This window comes from Cupressus sempervirens, chromosome 4 (assembly GCF_028749045.1).
Source record: "Cupressus sempervirens isolate cs-2001-9-10 chromosome 4, ASM2874904v1, whole genome shotgun sequence".
Lineage (NCBI taxonomy): Eukaryota > Viridiplantae > Streptophyta > Pinopsida > Cupressales > Cupressaceae > Cupressus > Cupressus sempervirens.
Genome location: NC_143121.1, coordinates 610,458,247 through 610,473,782, shown reverse-complemented (window position 1 = coordinate 610,473,782; position 15,536 = coordinate 610,458,247). Strand labels below are relative to the sequence as shown.

The 15,536-nt window shown below is 32.3% G+C and overlaps 2 pseudogenes; both read left to right on the top strand.

Moving 5' to 3' along the window:
• The first annotated feature begins 5,685 nt into the window (after positions 1–5,685).
• On the top strand, positions 5,686–6,399 carry LOC149562712 (uncharacterized; annotated as a pseudogene).
• Positions 6,400–6,414: 15 nt separating this feature from the next.
• On the top strand, positions 6,415–14,024 carry LOC149562711 (putative leucine-rich repeat receptor-like protein kinase At2g33170; annotated as a pseudogene).
• Positions 14,025–15,536: the final 1,512 nt, after the last annotated feature.

The following is a 15,536-nucleotide window of genomic DNA, read 5'->3' as shown; positions in this document are numbered from 1 at the left end:
AAACCAATGTAAACAAAAAATAATAATTTATGTATATCTATCAATCAGAAAGTTGTTGATACATATGGTCAGGATTCTCCCTATCTTTAATAATCCCTAGCAACTTTTCATTCTTGTTGATATCTAACCTCCACTTTGTTTTGCTACATCCTTTTTATGACATAATGTGAAATAGAATATTTGTGGCTAAAACCAAATGGTTGTAATGCAAAACATTTTGGCCAAACATGTATTCAATAAATTGAATAGTATTGTTGTCAATTTTTGTTTTCTAATAATAAGTGCCTACAAAATAAGATGTGTACTTCATTGAGTATTCTCAATAATATAGAAAAGAAATAATTATTTACAATTAATCTCTCACTCTCTAATTAGTAGTATACATCTCATAAGGGGATAATCTATACCTTTTATAACAATTGAACCGATTAGATATGACTAGTTATCATCATCTGTACTTGTTTCAGTTAATTTGATTTTCACTTTTGTGCATCTAAGTAAATAATAATCTACACCTTCAATATTTGAGGATCTACATACATAACAAAGATGTCACCTACAAATGTACAAAAATAATAGAAACTATAAATAAATAAATATGACTTGAGAAATAAATATAAAAATGAAACATGTTTGTAGAAACTCACCTGGAACAACTAAATCAAAAACACATTCATAATTAGTTGAATACATAGGATTATGAATGTCTATGTCATGTCATCTCCTTTATAAGGGGTACTTCTGATTATGCTTGTCCATGTCCATGTACTTTTTTACTTCTGATTATTCTTACATTGACCCATTGCATTATTTTTCAATGTAGACATTACAAAAACATGATCTTTCTCTTACTTTAATTACTAGAGGTTTGTGTTATTTGGTAGTCATCAGTTGATACAATTTTCTAATTCAAATAATGGGTTAAGAATTGTAAGGATTTGATCAATCAATATCTATAACATATTAAATTGGAAAGTATCTATGTCAATAATCAAAATATTAAAGTAATCATGTCAAGGCAAAATGGAAAGCTTTCCTTTCACTTCCCAAAAAATTGGTTCATTATATGTTGTATCATGCAGAGAAAAATGAGGTTTGCATCATTCAATAACTTGATTTTCTTTGTCTATATGTGCACCTATATAGGAAAGAAAATTGTATCAATTTTAATAACATATAAAAGAATTATCTAGGAGGTGGTCATATACGTCAAACTTGATTAGTACATAACAATATTATACTTAAAATTTCATGTTGTCGAAGGGCACACTTTACACATGCTCCTACTCCATCATACTCTCATTTTCTGTGACCACTTGCAAAGAAGTTCCAAAGAAACTTAACATTCCATCTCCCATGTTGTGTTGCAAACCAATTCAATGCTTTTGTAGACTTCAGTTACCCTACGAAAAAAATTCAAACAAATTCGTGAGTAATCAAATCTATATATAATTAATTATTTAGTTAATTAAATATGTGCATGAAATTGTAATGTTTAACTTTCAAATACATGTACTAGTACAATTATTAGACCAAATCCAATGTTCTAAAGCATTTATCCCATGATTCACGAGATCATCAAAGAAACATAGCTCCTATCATGAGCCCTATCATCACTAAGATAAAAATAGACGTCCTTGATTATAACGTGTTTATCTGGATTGATACTTTCTACACCATCCACCTCAAATTGCGCATGTCAATAGGAAAATTATACAAAAATTGCAATTTGATTTTAGTGATAATATTTAGCTTGAATTTTAGATTGAGGGAAAAACATATAGTTTTCAAAGAATTCTACAATCGAAAAAGTAAATCCTAGTGGAAAACAATTTTTTGAATCTTGAAACTATTTTGCTTGCCATCTTGTGCCATAACAATGTTGGATGTATGGATAAATCATAGTTCTAAATTCATCCATAAACTCACCATATGGAAAATTTCTCTCCTTCAAAGCTATTTTTTTATTCTTCTCCATTCTTTTTTTGACATATCTCATACTCAAATTGATTCCACACATCTGGTGTTGAAACATCAATGTTGTGCATATCATATGGACATTTTTACAACTCTCCATAATTTGTACATGAATGTTTTATGCATTGTGCATTGAATTCATCTAACTCTTCAGCAATATCACATAATGAAGACTTGAAAAATTATGTTGTGGTTATAGGAATTATCACATCTAGCTTAAGTTTTATCATAGCTTTTCTAAATGATTGCAAATAATAATGAAACTCAACATGATTTTGACAATAAAAAGTTTAATTTGATCAATTTTTTATACTGTAAAAAAAGGTAATTGAAAATTACAAAAACATATGATTTTTATTGTTTTAATTATAAAAAAAATAACATACATAAACTTTATCATTTTATACACATTTCATCAGTTCAAACCAACTTAAAATTCAAAATAGAAATATGACTTTTACATTGTTGAAAGTTAACACTTTTTTTTATGTTAGTCTTTTCCTTTGTAAATGGGTGAAACATATTTGTACTTTTACCCTTGCAAATCTTAGATGTACATTCTTTTTTCCATCTCTTGGTCTTCTCCATAGTTTATCACATGAGAGCTATTGCTCAATGTTACTTTTAGGTGCTTTATCACTTATTTCATATTGATGGATCTTGAATTCAAGTTTGGTGGTTCTGGAGGATTCATTATGAAAAATAGATAACATGGTTATCTCCTTGAGATCTATTTTTTATTATGATGTTAATAGGATATTGTAGTGTGGTGATTAACTAAAATGGTAAATGGAATAGTTTGATCTTCCTTGAGAGGCTTACATACATATAGATTCATATATCGTGCTATATTTGATCTCTTGATGGTGAACAATTTTTGATGTGGTTGTAGTTTTCCTCTTAGGACTTTGAAAGAGATCATACTTGCTGCAACTAGAATTTAGAGGTTTTTTTGAAGTACATGCTACATGCTAATGATTTTCACATTCTCTCTTTAGTCTTCAATATATTCTTGAATGTTTGGGTTTACATAACATTCCTTTTTAGATTGTTATTGGAACTATGGTGGCCACTCTTTTATCATAATGTTTTATCACTTGTCCTTTATTTTCCTTTGTGATGACATGTTTGTTCCTTCATATATTTTCTTCATTGAATTTAAAGAATATGGGATAATTTTGGGGACTAGATAAGTGAGATGTTCCTTGCAATGATTTTTCTATAAAATTTTGCATATCTTTTTGGATGGTCCTCAATAGTACATGGCTACTCCTTCTCTATGTTATTATTGGTATACATAGTATGCCTTTGATCATTTATAATCTTATGCTTGTTTTGTTTGGACATACATGTCTAGATAGAGAATGAGAGAATGTGTTAAGACTTGTGTTGTTTCATGGAAGGATCCAATCATAAAGTTTCACCAATTAGACTCCTTTGAAGTTGACATCATAGAATCTTCAAAGGTCTTTGACAAGTGGTAGAATATTGGGATTAAGTTGTCTCGACTGTAAAGTCCTAACATATTGATTTATGTAAGTCTTCAATTTATCATTTTTTTTCAACCTCCTAAATTATTGTTTACTTTGAGAGACCTCTTGGTGAGGAAACATCCCACAAGGCAGGTGATGAGTTGCATATTCCTTATTTGAACTAGGAAGTTGGCACCCACTTAAAAGATTCTAACTTAAGGGAAGATGTTGTCATATATTTCCATTTGGTGTGGAAATTATTTCGGCAAGTTTGTTATGTCAAATAAAGAGTCTTGGTTGAAAAATTGTTTGTGTATTGGATTTATATTTGAGAAATAGACATTTATGGTAGAGTTCAATTTTGAAAAGTTGTTTAATTAAGAAAATAAGCAATTAATGGGTGCTGACCCAAAGTACAATCAGATTTCTAGATAGTAATAATAGAACAATACCAATGCCTAGTAATGAAATTAGATCTCCCTCTTTCAAAGACAAAGGTAAGGGAGGTAAGGAAGGTGCCTATTGCTAGTCATGGTAATTTTTATTTTGTACTTGCATTGTATTTGGCAAGATAGCCATATTTGATGGGATAGATGTTGTTGTCTTGGAAGCTGCTATGAGCAACATGTAATGGAATTATAAAGTTTCTTCCATTATGAAACAAGTTACCTCTTATGCATTGAAGGTAGTTTTGGAAACCATGGTAACCAACCTCTTTTTATTGAGATTTATATATCTTGGCACCTTTGCTGATTTATAAAATGTATGAGAGAGAGGTGAGGCATTCATTGCATCGGGTTATGCTATCAGATCTTTTCTAGGATGGAGAAAGATGTAAGTTGCTATGAGAAGGATGAAAATGTATTGTAACTTGTTGTTGAATAATACATTAGCTTGATTTTTTGGAGTGTGGGGTTTTTTCCCTTGAAAAGGTTTTCCCCACATATATTTATGTTTCCTATCATGTCTCATTCTTCTAGCTTTATGATTCTAGAATATTAATTCTATATGTTCTAGTGTTTATGTAATTTGTCAAATTTGTAAATTGAATTCACTTTTCTATAAGGTTTTAATTATGGGAAACTATGTTTGCTTCTGCTTTTATTCTATAGTAGTATGTACTTGTATTTTCTTATTATAATCTATTGAAGAAATCACTAGATGCAAGATGTGCATACTAATCTTAGATGCCTTTTGGGATGTTTTCATTTCCCTTCATCATGTGCCTAGTCAATTCAACCACATATTTGCATATATGTATAAGGAAGGATTTTCAACAATAATTTTTGACAAAAGCCCCCACTATTACCATTCTCTAATAGATATATATACCCTATTCCGAATCCCTCATTTTGGTACAAGCATAGAGTATAGTAGCATGTAGAATTTGTGACTCCTTTCCTATGATTCCATTTAGGCCATTGATGCTCAAGTTGGGTGAAAGAAATAAATTTCTACGTAGGAGAGATTGGCTATTGTGATGCTTGATTTGCATTTTAAATCCTTAAACATTATTTTCATAATATTGTAATTGATTCTTAGGCAGGAACCCACAATACAATAGTAAATTGTGAGCTTCTTATCTATGAGGTCTATAGGTTCCAGGGTACTCAAGCTTCATAAATCATAATAATAATTAATCAAAAAACATAGGCCTCTTACTAATCATATAAATATATTTCAATTGATTCTTTACAAGAGATTGATTTTGGCAAAACTAATTTAGTATAAGAAAAAAACCTATACATATTGCATTGAATCTTATCTACACTGTGATGACCTCAAGCAACCAGCTTTTAAATTGCAAGAAATTGCATGAGAAATGAACTTAAAAACGTAGTCTTTCAAAACATGTTGTGTTGTCAAGGGGTCTTTGATCTATTGGTGAAATTGAAGGATGAAAACAAAGAGCCCACTGAGAATCAAGTCTTGCTGAGTGAAGAACCCCAACATGAAAAAGGATGAGGTTGGAATAGTGGCTAGAACATATTTGATAGAAAAATAAAATGTTGAATCAAAAACATGAATACACTAAGTTAGAAATGTGTGTGCCCATATTTTTAGTTCATTAATTTAAAACTTCAATTTTGCAATGATGGTCAATAACTTGATTAACTATGCTACCCACAGTTTTCTAACAGGCGGATGACTAAGCACATAGCCAACTCTTTGATCAAATGGTTTTCATAAGAACATTCTAAAAAAATCTTTTGAGGTGATCACTTTCCTATCCAGAATGAATCTTTCAGCCATCACTTTCCCTTTTAGGTGAGTTATGTTTGCAAGTACTCTGTGTGTGTGGTTCTATTGTGTAGCTTTGCTTATTAGTAGTACTTATGCACTTCCAGAAGGAGACATACTTTTATAGATAAAGGAGTCACTACAAGGCAGTGCTACCATAGATTTTTTGCTAGACTATAATGCCTCTGCTTCATCTAATTTCTATAGGTTGACAGGTGTCAAGTGCACATCAAAACTAACATCCTGGAATGTTATTTCACTTGCTCTGCCCAGCCAAAACCTTTTTGGTAGCCTTCCTCCTATGATTGGGAGGCTTAGCTGGTTGAAAGTGCTGAAACCTTATGGTAAGAAATTCAATGGACATATTCCTCCTGAATTGGGGAACTAAACTCACCTTCACCACCTCAATCTCTCCAACAACTTTCTTAGTGGTTTCATCCCCTCTACTTTGGGCAACTGCAACTTCCTTACTATTCTTGACCTCAATTTGAATAATATATCTGGATTCATTCTGCTAGATTTGGGGGAGTTTTCATACCTATTAGAGCTATATTTGTACTATAACAATCTTTCTAGAACAATTCCCACCTCTCTTGGTATGCTTGTGAATCTTCGAGTTTTAGGAGTATCGCAAAACACCTTTACAAGCTCCTTGCTGCCTGAAATTGGCAACTGTTCGAAGCTAACCTATGTGAACTTTTCTGCCTGAAATTTGTTAGGTGCAATCCCATGCAAAATTTCAAAATTGCTACTTATTTCATCACTATACATCTCCCACAATCAACTATCTGGCTAATTACCATTGGCTTTGTCAAAATTGGTAAGTCTTTCCAAATTCAATTTTTCATTTAATCAATTCACGTACCCAATTTCTACTGCCGAAGCTTTTGCTAAGGGTGTAGAAAGTACCTTTGATGGTAATAGCTCGCCTTGTGTTGACCACCAACTTTCAATTCCTATCCAAAAATTAGCAACAATACTAGCAATCACAAGAGTTTGGGGATAAGCTGCATAGTAGGAATCATTATTGCCGGATTGGCAATTGTACTAGTTTCATTTGTAATGGGTTTTTTGTATTACCAGAGCATGAGTAAAGAATTCAACAAAAAGGAGGACATACTTGGTAGGTCATTCTCCATAGTGGAGTTGGATGTCATAGGAGGTAGCTTTGTGATAATTACAAAGGAATTTTGTGATAATTATCTAATCGACTCTGGTAGCTTTGGCCAAGTGTACAAGGTTCTTTTGAGGGAAGTAGATAATAGGCTCACAATCGCTGCAAAAGTGTTGAGATTAGAGGATGAAGGGAAGAGTAGTCTAATGTGTGAAATAGAAGCTCTCATATTCGTTTGCCACAATAACATTGTACATTTTCTAGGGTTTGTGTATGGGGGTAGCATCAACAAGGCCATTCTGCTCTTTGAATACATGGCAAAGGGTTCCTTGAAGGAACCACTAAAATCATAGAGCTTTGGGTGGATGTTGGACAAACTCATTCTATGTGTGTAGTTTGACTGTACTTAACTCCACATCTCACTCACATTTTCTATAAAATTGCATACAATTAGATTATTTGTCACACATAGAGTAGAACTGCCATTCACATATGTCAAGGTTGTTAAGATTAGTTTCAGCTCTGTCATTCTATGGTATAAGTCAAAGATTGTAAGTTGATTCCAAAAAAATGTAAAGGCATCTATAAAAAGAGCCTAATCAAAGTCATTTCAATAGTAGTCATAGAAATTTATCAATAAAATTAGTTTTGTTTCTCTATTCTATTCTTCTTCCTGTTTATCTTTGTGACTCAATAGTGTGCTATTTTATATTTTAGTTTTTATCATGGTATTAGAGCATAATTGACCCTTGGGCTATGGAAAAAAAAATTTGTGTAATTTTTTTTTCACTCCAAGTTATAATCTGATTGAGGAGCATGAAAGAAACCTCTGGGCGAAAGCCAAGATGGACAATGAAATATATTGTTTTGTTTTCTGAAGTTGCTGCCTAAAGGAGAATAGAAAATGCCTAGTAAAAGATTACTCAAGAGAAATGAAGTTGATTGTTGGTATGCTGTATATTGCTACATTAAGATAAGAATGAGATTGTTGGAGGTAAAATTATCTATTTCATCAATGTAGAGAAAAGGTCATATAGTTTGGTGTGATGTTGTTGAGATGGTGATCGTGTCCAATAATCTTACATTTGAATTTTTAAAGGAATAGATGAGGAAATATGAAATTATCATTGTGATTGTGAAGTGTGGTAAAAATATTAGGTTAATTGAAAGAAAGTGTTATTTGTGGATTAATCACAATAGGGAAGCAAGATAAAAGAGTGTTAAAGGAAATGCAAATATAATTTTCAAGATAGACATTTTAGAAGAAGAATTAATAAATGTGAAGAAAGAAAATGGAGACTTAATTTCTGAGAATAATTTTTTGCAAGAAGAATTGAGACAGTTAAGAAATAAAATGAATATAGAAAGATGCAACTTTTTAAATCAAATTAATGTCAATATAGAAGCAAATGGAGAGCTAGAGAAAAAATTAATGTTGTTGGATAATGTTAAGAAAACAAACAAAAAATTAGAGGAGAAAATGGAAAAAGTAAAAGAAGAGAATTACTTGTTAAAGCATGAATTAGTGGAGAAAATGAAGAAAGTAAAAGAAGAAAATGATTTGTTAAAGGATGAACTAAATTAATCTATTATTGAAAGAAATTCATGTGTGAAAAAAAAATTACTATGTGATGTTTCATGTAGTATAGATGATTTAAAGATTCACCACTAGAAAAGTGTGACTTTGTTGAGGTTGTTTGTGATAAAGAATATGAAAATGTGGCATCAAATACTATTTCTATTAATAAGAATGTTGGATGGAATATAATGAAGAAAATGTGTTATAAAGGTAAGGAATTGGGAAAACATGAACAAGGAATTATAGAGGCTATTGAGCCAATAATGATACCAAAGTATGAAGGACTAGGATATATGATAGATGAAAGAAATGATTATATGGATTCAATAAAATTTATTCAATGTAAACAATATATGCAATGTTCAAATTATAATAGGAAAGGAAACAAGAAAGACAAGTCTTGGGACATCCATGCATTCTTTGTGGATTAAAAAGTCATTGTGAAACGACATGTTGGAACAGAGAGTGTAAAAAGAATTCTATGGAGAAATAGTTCAAAAGAGACATTGGATGAAGTTATGGATCAAGATGGAAAAATATCACAAGTATGATTAGAGATTTGTTTAAATACAAATATTTGAGAATGAGGAATAATCAAAACCTATCAAAATGTGAACTCTCAAGAAGCACTGCAAATGAGAATCATCATCTACCAAGACATCCATGAAAAGTGAGACTTCACAAAAGAGAAAAGCTTAAAGATAGTTTTTTTGCCAACAATGAAATGATATTTTTTGCTAAGTCCTTGAAGGGTTTGTGGTAATCCAAAACCATTTGTTTAGGCGAAAAACTTAAAATTTTATTGAAGGGCTTGTGGTAATCCAAAACCATTTGTTTAGGTAAAAAACCTAAAAGTTTATTGAAGGGTTTGTGGTAAGCCAAAACCACTTGCATAGGTGAAAAACCTAATGCGCATGCCATCATATTAGTTGGGGAAATCCCAAAAGGTTGGGGAGATCCCAAATGGTTATGGGTCAACCGATCAAAAATCCACATCATAATGACATAGGGAACAAATTAATAGTTAAAAGGGGAGCTAAAAAATTTTATGTTGTAAATGGGTACCTAACAAGGCTCAATGCTAGTTCCCATTCTATTTCAATTTCTAATTGTAATTTCTTCGACATACAATGTCTTTAGTAGTACAAATTAAGGGGGAATGTTGGAACTCATTCTATGTGTGTAGTTTGACTGCACTTAACTCCACATCTCACTCATATTTCTTATAAAATTTCATATAGTTAGATTATTTGTCACACTTAGAGTAGATCTGCCATCCACATTAGGCAAGGTTGTTAAGATTAGTTTCAGTTCTATCATTTTGTGGTACAAGTCAAAGATTTTAAGTTGATTCTAGAAAAATGTAAAGGCATATATAAAAAGAGCCTAATCATAGCCATTTCAATAGTAGTCATAGAAATTTATCAATAAAATTAGTTTTTTTTCTCTCTTCTATTCTTCTTCCTATTCTGTTTTCTGACTCAACAATGTTCCATTTTATATTTTAGTGTTTATCAATGGAAGATTCAATTGAAAATTGCATTGGTAGTAGCACAATGTCACATCTTTCCCTTGAATCATTTTATTTTTCTTGCTTATGTGGCAAATAGCCAAATGCTAACATGGTCAAAGATGGTTTAATCTTGGTTTACGATAAATGAAAGTTAACATCTTAGATTACATAAAAAAATTAAAGCATTATTTTATGATGGAATACATGATTTGTTATGTTATGATGATGTTGCCATAACATGTGTTCTTAAATGTCATGATTTAATATCTATGTGATTATGCTAATATGTTTACCTCCTAATGATGATGTAATTAAGATGTGATATATTGATTATGATGGGTACTAACTCATTGTTGGTTGTGAGTGTCTAAGTGGATGCAAGGTTAGTCATAGTGTGGTTGAGGTAGAGAGGGCTAGCCTCTAGAAGGGGATGCATCAGATGACTATCCTACCACACACACATCACATAGAATTCCATATTGTTTGTCTTTTATTTTTTGTTACATTTACTAAAGTTAAACTTGAAATTTTGAAATGAAATTTAGATGTTTCATTTGATTTATAAATAATATACTTAAAGATGTATATATATATATATATATTGCTAATATATGTTAAATCACTAATAGACGAGTTTTGATGTTTTATTATGATATATAAAAAAAAGTTCTATTTTGATTTTGAATAGGAAGCTTGGAAGTAAATTTTTAACACACATATATGTGCTCATAAAACAAAATTGTTTTAAATGTTTATTGTTTTAAATTCAAAAAAAAATTGAAAAGGGGAAAGCCATCATTCGGGTATTGTTGAAAAGGGCATTGGGGTTTGCAAATTGGTAGTAGACTGAAGATAGCCGTGGATTGGAGATCAAGCCTGAAGCCAGATTCTCAACTCATCTTGTAGCTATTTTTTTTGTTAGATTCTTTCGAGTTTGGAAATAATTCTATTATGTAAAAGGAAGCTTTTGAATTCAAATTTTTTGTTGTTATCTTGCAATAGTACTACATTGCTAGCACATTTTTGGTGATTTTTAAAATGTAAAAAATTGATGGTGTGTTTTCCTTTGGTATCTTGGACGAATCTGTATGTTTGAACTCTTTTTCTTTCAAGCATACCGTATTTCTAGCCTATCATAATAGGGGATTGAGATTGGAAAAAACCCCTCAATCATTACTTTCTCCTTGCTTGCAATAGGAAATATGGGGTTTATGTTATAATGATTCGGCTCTAATGATGAACAATGTTCTTTTAAATGGAGCAAAAGAACTGTTGGTATGGCTCCATTCCATTGAATCTGGATAAAATAGATTTATTTTCCTTAACCATGCCTATTCTATTTGAGATTGTTGAGTCATATTTCTGACAACTTCAACCTTATAACCAAAATTAATAGAACCCAAAGTGTAATGGAAGGAAGCCAAATTGAGTTCACTAGACTGGGCTCTTACATAACATCTCTTTGCTAAGTTTTATTGTGTTTTGGTTTTCTTTGTTCCTTAAATTGCATCATTGCTAGTTAGTGTAGAATACGACACTAGAGAATGGAACATAATTTTGTCAATTTAGAGGTCTCTCCAAGACTAGTAAGACATCTTGCTAGCTTGGTTAGACTATTAAAGACACAAAAAAAAAAAAAAAAAAGACTTTGACTGTAGGCTTTGTAAACTATGAGCAACTCAAGAAGGGCTCACGACTAGAAATTGCTTGGTGATAACTTAATTTGAAGTCTATGAAACTATTCTCCATATATATTTTTTATCACTTACAACAAATGAGAAGACCTCTAATTATTTCTTGTTCCAACTGCAAAAAATAAATTAAAACTAGATCATTCCATTATGCTAATTAGGGTTATTACCCAAATGCTAAAAACTAAGTTGAGCTGCTTCTGGCTAGTTGGTGTTATTATTTAAATATTTATGCTGTATGAATAGGTGTTCTCTTGAATCTATCCAAGACAAATGTTATCTTCCATAGCAAAACTCTTCTTTAATGCAGAAAAGCCTAGATTCTATTGGGATATTATAAAATAAATGAAATGTGGCATGTGATTGTAGAAGTATTGTTATGGTTTGAAATATATAGTAACCAGCAGTGAGGTAAATACCTTGGCAAATTGTTGTTGTTCTGAATAATTTCCAACTTCCAAAATGTATTGCTATCAAATATTTTAGTGTATTTTAAGGTTCTTTTCATGTATTTATTTCTACAATTGAGTGTTTAAAAGAAATGGTGTTGGTTGTCTGAAGCCTTTTAGTATAAAATTTAGCATTACTATGATTGGCTAAACCATAGGAATAGAACAAATATAAATGTGTTTAAATCAGTCACAAACATATTCATATCAACATTTAAGTGTATGATTTTATTATAGGAATAGAACAAACATAAATGTGTTTAAGTAGCATCAAAAGTATTCAATCAACAGATAAGTGTTTTACTATACCATATGGAAAGAACAATCAGATATGTGTTTTAATTAGTTCCAAAAATATTCAATCAGCATTGATGTGTTTGACTATACCTTATGAAAAGAATGATCATAAGTGTTCTCTTCAAATAATATCAGATTTAGTTTGAACATCTTGTTGTAGAGTAGCATAGACATGTGTATTCTCCTATATGGCTGGGTGTAATGTACCAAAAATGGGAAAGATAGAATGGATACTTCATATTTAGTTTCTTCTATTTGCCAGTTCTGTAGAATGGATACATGTTGTTCTTATTTCTTCTACCATTAAATCTGGCTCTATAAGTGCTTGGCGAAGCCATTTGATATTTGCATTTAATTATGTGGCCCAAATAACACATGTGTCTGTGACTATGCTTATTTGGTTTTACTGCACATGGTTGCATGTAGTATGTTTCATGGCTACACCAAATCCATCCGATCCATCTTGTTTTAGGAAGCTAGGCTTCTCATGCCAAGGTTAGGGCATTATTCATGTCAAGAAGAATCCCGGGGAGTAATCACTCTATGGTTGGCCAGGTGAAAGCGCTTAGGCCACACTCTCATCTCAGATAGTAGATGGATGACATCCTATGGCTTTGGAGATAGGTTACAATGAAGGACACAACAAGAAATGATAACTTAGTTTTTGTTGTATCTTTCATCCTTGAGAACAATGTAAAATCTGGAAATTGATGTAAATTATTGCACTGCAATTGATCTATGTTGGATCAGCAACTATGGTAATTAGTCCTCTGACATAACATGACATGTGTTAATGTGATTAATTATCACCAACATGATGTAATTTTGAACATTCTTCGAATATTCTGAAGATGTGAAATTGTAGATCAGCACCTTAATGTTATGATGAATTTACTGTTAACTATTTGTTATATTAAACAGCTCATGGATAAATAGTTTGACTTTTCCATATTGTTATGGTTGATTCTTTTCCACTCTTTCTGTAATTTTGATGTAGCATTTTCATTACGGCATGCCATTTTTATTAGGACATGGCTCTTACACAAAAGCTCTCAAGTATTTGCATCACGACTGCTCACCTCCAATTGTTCACAGTGACTTGACATCGGCCAACATTTTGCTGGACGATGACTACACAGCGAATGTGGCTGACTTCGGTCTGGCAAAGTTGAGCAGTAGCTCTTCTGTTTATGCTCACAGTCCTTGCTACATGGCTCCAGGTTCACACATTTTTTCTAAAAGGGTTTATCATTATGGTTTTTGAGGGTTTTCTTCTTTTATGAATACGTGGGTTTTTTTAAGCTTAATAGATATTTATGAGTTCTTTTTTTGTAGAATCCGGGCGTGGTGTTCGGTTATCCCCGCAGCAAGATGTGTTCAGCTTTTGAGTGTTGCTGCTGGAGCTTCTCACTGGCAAAGCAACCGTCGTGGATGAGGAAGGTGGAGGAAGCAGAGGTTTGGCTGAATGGGCTGCTATCATGAAAACAAATAAGGGCGGCCAAGCTAGCAAGGATTTAATAGATCCAAAGCTGCTAAATGATAATTAAAATTGGGAAGATGACATTCAAAACGTGATTGAGATTTCCCTGCTGTGCACTCGACCATCGCCACGTCACAGGTCATCCATGCGAAGAGTGGTGGACTTCCTTTCCTCTCTGTCCCCAATGGTACTAGAAGATGGCTCTCTTTAAATTCCTAGTTAATAATTGACAGGCTGCACTGCTCATGCTTGGGGGTTCATGAAATAAAATCACATCTTAGGCGTAAATATGTCATAGTTTCTGTTATCTTTCCATTGACGGGTATCTGTTTCGCTGTGTGTTTTCCATGGATTATTTGTAAGTCCTCATTTAAAATTAAGAGTTGTTTATATCAATTCAACTTTATTAAGATGTAGTTTACCCATATTTGTCCAATATTTGACGATATGTTCTATTGATAGATTATTATTATTATGACCCATATTTGACGATGTGCTCTATAAATAGATTATTATTAATTACTGCAATAGACAGAATACTTATGCATCCGTCAGTGCATAAAGGTCCATTGCCTACTTTTACTTCAAGCAAGAACATTTTAGAATTAATTCTAAAGAGTGTTGTATACTTCATTATTTTCATAATTTTTAAAATTGGAAAATAACTAATTATCTAGAATTTTGTTGGATGCCAATGAGGAAAATCTATTTTCCAAATCAAAATTAGATAGAAAAATTAAAAAACCGGACTTTTTTGCCATTAAATGTGAGACTAATTTTTTGTAATGGGCTACTTATGTGAATAACTCTAATTTTTTTTAATCTTATTTTCCACCGCCTCTCTCTATTCAACCCATCTGGAATGCATCGCTCTATTCAAGCTATCTAGAATGCAGATTTTTGTGTTTCTCTTGGCTCAAATAAAAAAAAATTCGAGACCCTAATACCACCTAAATGCAGTTCAGCAACGGATCAGAAAATCAGAATCAATATAAAGTCCGCAAATACATTCAACACTGAGCCTGTGCAGAACAAAAGGGGGAACATTAAAAATAAACCCTAGAAGCCAAAGGAAAGTGTAGTTTAAGGAGCAACAGCGCGAGAAGACATTTCCAAACCAAAATTATGCATCTTGTATTTTACATCCTTCATGTGAATTATGCTCTCTTCCTTGGTTTGCGAGAGAATCCCATTCTCCTCGATCAGATCGAGAGACGACTGTGACAGCTCCCAGTACCTTCGCATTCTCCATGTCTTCCTCTTCCAGCTGTGCATTTTTGCTGAAGGGGGAAGTTAAAGTTTCGACTCCAACTGGCACTTTGTCGTAGGAAGAATTGGTGGAAAGAGCCTGGGAAGAGAAAAGAGCATGTGAGTGCTCCGCCTTCAAGCTTCATGTTGAGATCGAGATTCAAACTGGAGATGTAATGGAGCGAATGGCGAGGGTAGAGGCCGAGAAGGTCCCGCAAATATACGCTTCTCCGCAACCCCATTCCCACTGCCCTCTATTTTTCGGATTGTTTTTTTCTTGTAGTTTACTTCACTGAAATTTCCAAATGAAAAAAACCGGTCATATTTTCTGCGCCACAGAAATCTGGCAATCATTTTAATTTAGCATTCTCCTGTCTCTGAATCTAGGTTTCTTTGTGTGTACCAGTTGCTTATTCTGAGTTGTTTATTTCTATGATGGCATTTGGAAAAATATAATATTGAGATCATTTATGTA